Source organism: Cherax quadricarinatus, chromosome 50, assembly GCF_038502225.1.
Source record: "Cherax quadricarinatus isolate ZL_2023a chromosome 50, ASM3850222v1, whole genome shotgun sequence".
Classification (NCBI taxonomy): Eukaryota; Metazoa; Arthropoda; class Malacostraca; order Decapoda; family Parastacidae; genus Cherax; species Cherax quadricarinatus.
Window position 1 is genome coordinate 20641006 of NC_091341.1, and position 10121 is coordinate 20651126.

A 10121-nucleotide genomic window follows, 5' to 3' on the forward strand; every position below is an offset into this window, starting at 1 on the left:
AGGTGCTTGCAGGGGTCAGCCTGTAGAAAGAGATTGGGGGGAGGGGAGAGGTGTTGGGGAGGGAGGGGGGGAGGAGGAGTGAATGAGAGAGGGTGGAGAAGCAAGGTGTTCGTAGATAGGCTGGCGGTGGTGTTGGGCGGGGAGGGGAATGGGGAGTGGGAGGGGAAGGAGGAGAGGAAGAGGGGGTGTACGGCAGCAGCAGCGTCACCCTGGTGGTGGGTGCCACACACACACACACACACACACACACACACACACACACACTGGCACTCTCTCTCTCTCTCTCTCCCAGTCACTGCCTGGCACTCTCCCCGCTAGCTGCCTCCACACACACGTCGCTAACCTGGCTCCTCCCGCAGCTCCTGCCGCTTCCCTCTTATCCCGCCGCACAGGAAGTATCATCCGCGGCACCGGAAGTATCATCCGCGGCACCGGAAGTACCATCCGAGGCACCGTTATCACCCTACGAGGTACCTGAAGTAGTATCCGCGGCGCCGGGAGGAACACTCAAGGCTCTTGTATCATCCGAGGAACCGGAAGTGGCATCCAACGCCCTTGAAGCATCATCCGAGGAACCAGAAATATCCGAGGCACCGGAAGCACACACTTGCCGCCGACATCAGCGACACCCCGCGTACTCGCGGACGCATTCCGAGGCACCGGAAGCATCATTCTAGGTACCCGGAAGTATCGCCCGGGGAACCGGAAGTATCATCCGAGGTACACAGTAACATCATTCGAAGCACCGGAAGTATACACTCGTGAACATCGCCGGAAGTGCACACTCGCGGAGACCACCTCGCTGTCCCGGACCTCACCTGCTTACTAGCGAACACCTAACGAGGTCGCTAAGCCAGCCTCGTAGCGAACACCTAGCGAGGTAGTGACAAGCAAACTTAGCGAGGTGGTGTTAGTGAGGTGATGCTAGCGAGGTGTTAGTGAGGTGATGCTAGCGAGGTGTTAGTGAGGTGATGCTAGCGAGGTGTTAGTGAGGTGGTGCTAGCGAGGTGTTAGTGAGGTGGTGCTAGCGAGGTGTTAGTGAGGTGGTGCTAGCGAGGTGTTAGTGAGGTGGTGCTAGCGAGGTGTTAGTGAGGTGGTGTTAGCGAAGGGTTAGCTAGGTAGTGGTAGCGAGGTGCTAGCAAAGTGGTGTCAGTGAGGCATTAGCGAGGTAGTAGCGAGATGGTGTTAGCGAGTTATTAACGAGGTGGTATCAGCAGTGTTATCGAAGTGGTATTAGTAGGGTATTAGCGAGGTGGTATTACCAAGGAGTTAGCGAGGTATCACCAAAGTGTTGGGGAAGTGGTGTTAGTGAGGTGTTAGCAAGGTGATAGAAACTAACGCAGAATCAGCAATATGTTAGCGAGGTGGTGCTAGCGAGGTGGTGTTAGCGAGGTGGTGCTAGCGAAGTGGTCTTAGCGAGGTAGGCAGGAACTGCGACCCACCACGTGGGCCGCTCTCCCGACCCACCTCCGCCGCCATCGTAGTGCTGTCGACGCTGCCTGCCTCCTGCCTCCCGCCGCTACAGGTAAACTGTCACCTCCGTCTGTATCACTGTATGCTCCGCTGACAGGTATAACTGACAAATATGCGACAGGTATATCCAAAATTTCCAAATGATCATCATTATTATTATTGTTATTATAACTAAGCACTAAACTCACAAGGGTCAATTTGCAGACGACATTAGACTCTGCATGACGCTCTGTGAGGAGAGATTTTAGTTACTCCGTTATTGGAAACTGGAGGTAATAATAGCTAGAACTGAGTATACTACAAATTCTAACCACACAATAGAGCGGAAAAGTAATGTGAAGGACCTGGGAGTGCTAATGCCAGAGGATCTCACCTTCAAAGATCTCAAGTGTCTCACATTTGAAAGGAAAATGAGTAGATGGATAATGAGAACCTTTGTAACAAGAGATGCCAAGCCAGTGATGATCCTCTCCAAGTCACTTGTTCTCTCTAGGCTGGAATATTATTACTGTACACCAACAACTCCATTCAAGGCAGGTGAAATCGGGGATCTAGAGAATGTACAGAGAACCTTAACTGCATGTGTTAGTTCAGTCAAGCACCGTAATTACTGGGAACGTTTGAAGTCTCTTGACCTGTACTCCCTGGAATGCAGGCGAGAAAGATGTAGCATAATCTACACCTGGATACTCCTAGAGGGATTAGTCCCAGATCTACGCACAAAAATCACTCCTTACGAATGCAAAAACCAGGCAGACGGTGCAACATTGCCCCGGTGAAAACAAGGGGCGCCATGAGTACACTAAGATAAAACAGAATAAATGTCAGGGGCCCAAGACTGTTCAAAAGCCTCCCATCATGCATAAGGGGAATTACCAATAGACTTCTGGCTACCTTCAAAGGGTAGCTGGACAGAATTCAAAGTCAGTACCTGTGGTTCGTACATTGGATTGCGTGTGGTCAGCAGTAACAACTTGGTTGATCAGTCTCTGATCCACCGGGAGGCCTGGTCCTTGACCAGGCCTCGGAGACGTTGACCCCCGGAGCACTCTTCAGGTATACTCCAGGTAGCATACCTAAAGGCAGGTATAAAATACTCGTCAACTCCCGGCCAACGAAAATCACAGCTTCGTCTCCTGGCAACTTCGTCTCCTTCTGGCAACTTCGTCTGCTCCTGGCAACTTCGCCTGCTCCTGGCAACTTCGCCTGCTCCTGGCAACTTCGTCTGCTCCTGGCAACTTCGTCTTCTGGCAATTTCGTCTCCTGGCAACTTTGTCTCCTCCTGGCAACTTCGTCTCCTCCTGGCAACTTCGTCTCCTGGCAACTTCGTTTCCTCCTAGGTCACGAATACTCATAAACTCCTTCACAAGAAGGAATTCTGAGATCAAACAGCTTCAGGTTCTCTCCTGCCGTCGAAGAACACACACACTCAAAACATCGAAGTAGCCTCACAGATATGTTATGTATTGGTTTAGAAAACTAACAAGTTGACGAATGAAACACTGGTGTAGCATCTGGGTATCTTTATTGAGGAAACGTTTCGCCAGCCAGTGGCTTCATTAGTCCATTACGGAGAAGAACGGTGAAATATGAGGAGAATAAGGTAATCAGTCCATCAACCTGGAGTCGATGTGCTCAGTCCATTAGTCTTGATGGACTGAAGATGTGATGTAGTCCACTGGCTGGCGAAACGTTCCCTCTGTAAAGATAAACAAATGCTGCACCAGTGTTTCATTCTCCTGCTGATCGCTGCTTCGAAGTCCCGCAGGAGACCCACCTCTCCTAGCCGACTTCCGCCACATTCCCGCAGCACTCACCAAGGTACCGCGAATCGCACTCGCTAGTACCTTGTAAAGACTTGACGCGCAGATGATTTCCGTCAGGATTCCGAAGCGCGTCGGAAGAAGAAGCGTCACAGTCGGTCGCAGATGGCGCATGAACGGCTGCAAAGGCGGGAAGAGCGTTATATAAATATGAGAAGCGCATGTCTAAGCATCGAAGTTGAAAAAGAGGGAATGCGCTGCATGACCCATACAGACATAACGCATGTTTATGATGATAATTATTATTATTATTATTATTATTATTAGTGCTATTATTTTAATAATAATAATAATAGTAATAATAACTTAGGCAACCTGAGTTACGAAATGCTTCCCTTACACAGTATCTACAGTAGAACACCGTAGGTAAATACGTGACGCAGTGTAGGGGTGGTCAGTCTGTCAGTCTGGAGAGGTGGTCAGCCTGTCAGCTTGGAAAGATATTCAGTCTGTCAGTCCGGAGAGGTGTTCAGCTTCGTAGTCTTGAAGGCTGTGAAGTTTAACACTTCTTGAGGGCTGAGGGGACTGACCACCTCATCTATAACCTCTCCATTGCCTCTCCTATCTCCATGCTTCGTCTCCTCTGTATTCGACCGAAGAAACCTACAGTGTAGGCGAAACGTTTAGGAAATAAAGACAGCTTTTCCACATCACAACCCAAGGTAAAACTTCAAAGACCTCACCCACGGTCCAAGACCTACCACCCACGGATGATCGTGTGAAGGCTCGATCCTCCGTCTACTGAGAATCGTGCACTGGAGGAAGTCGTTGCCACAGTGAAATCAAAATCCAGAGATAACGACAATACAGTTTTGTGCCTCAAGATTTTCCCAGTCGAAAGTAGAGTTAAAACAGAGAGGGAGGAGTAGGAGACTGTTGACTGGTCCTTAGACGCATTGGAAAACCTGTCAAAGCATCAGCAGTGACTGTAGCCAAGCATCAGCAGTGACTGTAGCCAAGCATCGGCAGTGACTGTAGCCAAGCATCAGTAGTGACTGTAGCCAAGCATCAGCAGTGACTGTAGCCAAGCATCAGCAGTGACTGTCACAGCATCAGCAGTGACTGTAGCCAAACATCAACAGTGACTGTAGCTAAACATCAGCAGTGACTGTAGCCAAGCATCAGCAGTGACTGTCACAGCATCAGCAGTGACTGTCACAGCATCAGCAGTGACTGTCACAGCATCAGCAGTGACTGTAGCCAAACATCAGTAGTGACTGTAGCTAAACATCAGCAGTGACTGTAGCCAAGCATCAGCAGTGACTGCCACAGCATCAGCAGGGACTGTCACAGCATCAGCAGTGACTGCCACAGCATCAGCAGGGACTGTCACAGCATCAGCAGTGACTGTCACAGCATCAGCAGTGACTGTCACAGCATCAGCAGTGACTGTCACAACATCAACAGTGACTGTCACAGCATCAACAGTGACTGTCACAGCATCAACAGTGACTGTCACAGCATCAGCAGTGACTGTCACAGCATGAACAGTGACTGTCACAGCATCAGCAGTGACTGTCACAACATCAACAGTGACTGTAGCCAAGCGTGTAATGCACTGAGCTGTCTTCAACAGCCAAACATTACCAGATATAACATCTCTGTGTGGCAGAAATATTAGACTGTCATTGTAAGAAAGTTTATTTTCTCAACTTATTAAAGTGCAGAACATGATTGTGAGTGTGTGTGAGGACACCAGGTGTCAGATTGTGAGTGTGTGGAAGGACACCAGGTGTCAGATTGTGAGTGTGTGGGAGGACACCAGGTGTCAGATTGTGAGTGTGTGTGAGGACACCAGGTGTCAGATTGTGAGTGTGTGTGAGGACACCAGGTGTCAGATTGTGAGTGTGTGGAAGGACACCAGGTGTCAGATTGTGAGTGTGTGGGAGGACACCAGGTGTCAGATTGTGAGTGTGTGTGAGGACACCAGGTGTCAGATTGTGAGTGTGTGGAAGGACACCAGGTGTCAGATTGTGAGTGTGTGTGAGGACACCAGGTGTCAGATTGTGAGTGTGTGGAAGGACACCAGGTGTCAGATTGTGAGTGTGTGTGAGGACACCAGGTGTCAGATTGTGAGTGTGTGGGAGGACACCAGGTGTCAGATTGTGAGTGTGTGTGAGGACACCAGGTGTCAGATTGTGAGTGTGTGTGAGGACACCAGGTGTCAGATTGTGAGTGTGTGGAAGGACACCAGGTGTCAGATTGTGAGTGTGTGTGAGGACACCAGGTGTCAGATTGTGAGTGTGTGTGAGGACACCAAGTGTCAGATTGTGAGTGTGTGTGAGGACACCAGGTGTCAGATTGTGAGTGTGTGTGAGGACACCAGGTGTCAGATTGTGAGTGTGTGTGAGGACACCAGGTGTCAGATTGTGAGTGTGTGTGAGGACACCAGGTGTCAGATTGTGAGTGTGTGGGAGGACACCAGGTGTCAGATTGTGAGTGTGTGGAAGGACACCAGGTGTCAGATTGTGAGTGTGTGTGAGGACACCAGGTGTCAGATTGTGAGTGTGTGGAAGGACACCAGGTGTCAGATTGTGAGTGTGTGTGAGGACACCAGGTGTCAGATTGTGAGTGTGTGGAAGGACACCAGGTGTCAGATTGTGAGTGTGTGTGAGGACACCAGGTGTCAGATTGTGAGTGTGTGGAAGGACACCAGGTGTCAGATTGTGAGTGTGTGTGAGGACACCAGGTGTCAGATTGTGAGTGTGTGGGAGGACACCAGGTGTCAGATTGTGAGTGTGTGTGAGGACACCAGGTGTCAGATTGTGAGTGTGTGTGAGGACACCAGGTGTCAGATTGTGAGTGTGTGGAAGGACACCAGGTGTCAGATTGTGAGTGTGTGTGAGGACACCAGGTGTCAGATTGTGAGTGTGTGTGAGGACACCAGGTGTCAGATTGTGAGTGTGTGTGAGGACACCAGGTGTCAGATTGTGAGTGTGTGGGAGGACACCAGGTGTCAGATTGTGAGTGTGTGTGAGGACACCAGGTGTCAGATTGTGAGTGTGTGGGAGGACACCAGGTGTCAGATTGTGAGTGTGTGAGGACACCAGGTGTCAGATTGTGAGTGTGTGTGAGGACACCAGCTGTCAGATTGTGAGTGTGTGTGAGGACACCAGGTGTCAGATTGTGAGTGTGTGTGAGGACACCAGGTGTCAGATTGTGAGTGTGTGTGAGGACACCAGGTGTCAGATTGTGAGTGTGTGGGAGGACACCAGGTGTCAGATTGTGAGTGTGTGGGAGGACACCAGGTGTCAGATTGTGAGTGTGTGGGAGGACACCAGGTGTCAGATTGTGAGTGTGTGGGAGGACACCAGGTGTCAGATTGTGAGAGTGTGGGAGGACACCAGGTGTCAGATTGTGAGTGTGTGGGAGGACACCAGGTGTCAGATCGTGAGTGTGTGGGAGGACACCAGGTGTCAGATTGTGAGTGTGTGGGAGGACACCAGGTGTCAGATTGTGAGTGTGTGGGAGGACACCAGGTGTCAGATTGTGAGTGTGTGGGAGGACACCAGGTGTCAGATTGTGAGTGTGTGGGAGGACACCAGGTGTCAGATTGTGAGTGTGTGGGAGGACACCAGGTGTCAGATTGTGAGTGTGTGGGAGGACACCAGGTGTCAGATTGTGAGTGTGTGGGAGGACACCAGGTGTCAGATTGTGAGTGTGTGGGAGGACACCAGGTGTCAGATTGTGTGTGTGAGGACACCAGGTGTCAGATTGTGAGTGTGTGTGAGGACACCAGGTGTCAGATTGTGAGTGTGTGGGAGGACACCAGGTGTCAGATTGTGAGTGTGTGGGAGGACACCAGGTGTCAGATTGTGAGTGTGTGGGAGGACACCAGGTGTCAGATTGTGAGTGTGTGGGAGGACACAAGGTGTCAGATCGTGAGTGTGTGTGAGGACACCAGGTGTCAGATCGTGAGTGTGTGGGAGGACACCAGGTGTCAGATCGTGAGTGTGTGGGAGGACACCAGGTGTCAGATCGTGAGTGTGTGTGAGGACACCAGGTGTCAGATTGTGAGTGTGTGTGAGGACACCAGGTGTCAGATTGTGAGTGTGTGTGAGGACACCAGGTGTCAGATTGTGAGTGTGTGGGAGGACACCAGGTGTCAGATTGTGAGTGTGTGTGAGGACACCAGGTGTCAGATTGTGAGTGTGTGGGAGGACACCAGGTGTCAGATTGTGAGTGTGTGTGAGGACACCAGGTGTCAGATTGTGAGTGTGTGTGAGGACACCAGGTGTCAGATTGTGAGTGTGTGTGAGGACACCAGGTGTCAGATTGTGAGTGTGTGTGAGGACACCAGGTGTCAGATTGTGAGTGTGTGTGAGGACACCAGGTGTCAGATTGTGAGTGTGTGGGAGGACACCAGGTGTCAGATTGTGAGTGTGTGGGAGGACACCAGGTGTCAGATTGTGAGTGTGTGTGAGGACACCAGGTGTCAGATTGTGAGTGTGTGGGAGGACACCAGGTGTCAGATTGTGAGTGTGTGGGAGGACACCAGGTGTCAGATCGTGAGTGTGTGGGAGGACACCAGGTGTCAGATCGTGAGTGTGTGGGAGGACACCAGGTGTCATATCGTGAGTGTGTGGGAGGACACCAGGTGTCAGATCGTGAGTGTGTGTGAGGACACCAGGTGTCAGATTGTGTGTGGGAGGACACCAGGTGTCAGATTGTGAGTGTGTGTGAGGACACCAGGTGTCAGATTGTGAGTGTGTGTGAGGACACCAGGTGTCAGATTGTGAGTGTGTGGGAGGACACCAGGTGTCAGATCGTGAGTGTGTGGGAGGACACCAGGTGTCAGATCGTGAGTGTGTGTGAGGACACCAGGTGTCAGATTGTGAGTGTGTGGGAGGACACCAGGTGTCAGATTGTGAGTGTGTGTGAGGACACCAGGTGTCAGATTGTGAGTGTGTGGGAGGACACCAGGTGTCAGATTGTGAGTGTGTGGGAGGACACCAGGTGTCAGATTGTGAGTGTGTGGGAGGACACCAGGTGTCAGATCGTGAGTGTGTGGGAGGACACCAGGTGTCAGATCGTGAGTGTGTGGGAGGACACCAGGTGTCAGATCGTGAGTGTGTGGGAGGACACCAGGTGTCAGATCGTGAGTGTGTGTGAGGACACCAGGTGTCAGATTGTGTGTGGGAGGACACCAGGTGTCAGATTGTGAGTGTGTGTGAGGACACCAGGTGTCAGATTGTGAGTGTGTGTGAGGACACCAGGTGTCAGATTGTGAGTGTGTGGGAGGACACCAGGTGTCAGATCGTGAGTGTGTGGGAGGACACCAGGTGTCAGATCGTGAGTGTGTGTGAGGACACCAGGTGTCAGATTGTGAGTGTGTGGGAGGACACCAGGTGTCAGATTGTGAGTGTGTGTGAGGACACCAGGTGTCAGATTGTGAGTGTGTGGGAGGACACCAGGTGTCAGATTGTGAGTGTGTGGGAGGACACCAGGTGTCAGATTGTGAGTGTGTGGGAGGACACCAGGTGTCAGATCGTGAGTGTGTGGGAGGACATCAGGTGTCAGATTGTGAGTGTGTGGGAGGACACCAGGTGTCAGATTGTGAGTGTGTGTGAGGACACCAGGTATCAGATTGTGAGTGTGTGGGAGGACACCAGGTGTCAGATTGTGAGTGTGTGTGAGGACACCAGGTGTTAGATTGTGAGTGTGTGTGAGGACACCAGGTGTCAGATTGTGAGTGTGTGGGAGGACACCAGGTGTCAGATTTTTCACTGCTATTTTACTTTCTAGTAATATCTTCTGGTAATACTGGTAATACTCACTGGTAATACTGGTAATACTCACTGGTAATACTGGTAATACCTACTGGTAATATATCACACACCCACTCACTAAAACACTGGTAATACCTACTGGTAATATCTCACACACCCACTCACTAAAACACTGGTAATACTGGTAATACCTACTGGTAATATCTCACACACCCACTCACTAAAACACTGATAATACCTACTGGTAATATCTCACACACCCACTCACTAAAACACTGGTAATACTGGTAATACCTACTGGTAATATCTCACACACCCACTCACTAAAACACTGGTAATACTGGTAATACCTACTGGTAATATCTCACACACCCACTCACTAAAACACTGGTAATACCTACTGGTAATATCTCACACACCCACTCACTAAAACACTGGTAATACCTACTGGTAATATCTCACACACCCACTCACTAAAACACTGGTAATACCTACTGGTAATATCTCACACACCCACTCACTAAAACACTGGTAATACCTACTGGTAATATCTCACACACCCACTCACTAAAACACTGGTAATACCTACTGGTAATATCTCACACACCCACTCACTAAAACACTGGTAATACCTAATGGTAATATCTCACACACCCACTCACTAAAACACTGGTAATACTGGTAATACCTACTGGTAATATCTCACACACCCACTCACTAAAACACTGGTAATACTGGTAATACCTACTGGTAATATCTCACACATCCACTCACTAAAACACTGGTAATACTGGTAATACCTACTGGTAATATCTCACACACCCACTCACTAAAACACTGGTAATACTGGTAATACCTACTGGTAATATCTCACACATCCACTCACTAAAACACTGGTAATACTGGTAATACCTACTGGTAATATCTCACACACCCACTCACTAAAACACTGGTAATACTGGTAATACCTACTGGTAATATCTCACACACCCACTCACTAAAACACTGGTAATACTGGTAATACCTACTGGTAATATCTCACACACCCACTCACTAAAACACTGGTAATACTGGTAATACCTACTGGTAATATCTC

The 10121-nt window shown here is 49.9% G+C and overlaps 1 protein-coding gene across 1 annotated transcript in view; it reads left to right on the plus strand.

The window, feature by feature from the left end:
* The first annotated feature begins 299 nt into the window (after positions 1-299).
* LOC128695363 (lachesin) overlaps positions 300-10121 on the plus strand; it is a 262137-nt gene continuing 252315 nt past the window's right edge. The window contains exon 1 of the mRNA XM_053785883.2: positions 300-470. The gene's annotated coding sequence lies outside the window, so the exon portion shown is untranslated. The remainder of the gene's footprint in view (positions 471-10121) is intronic.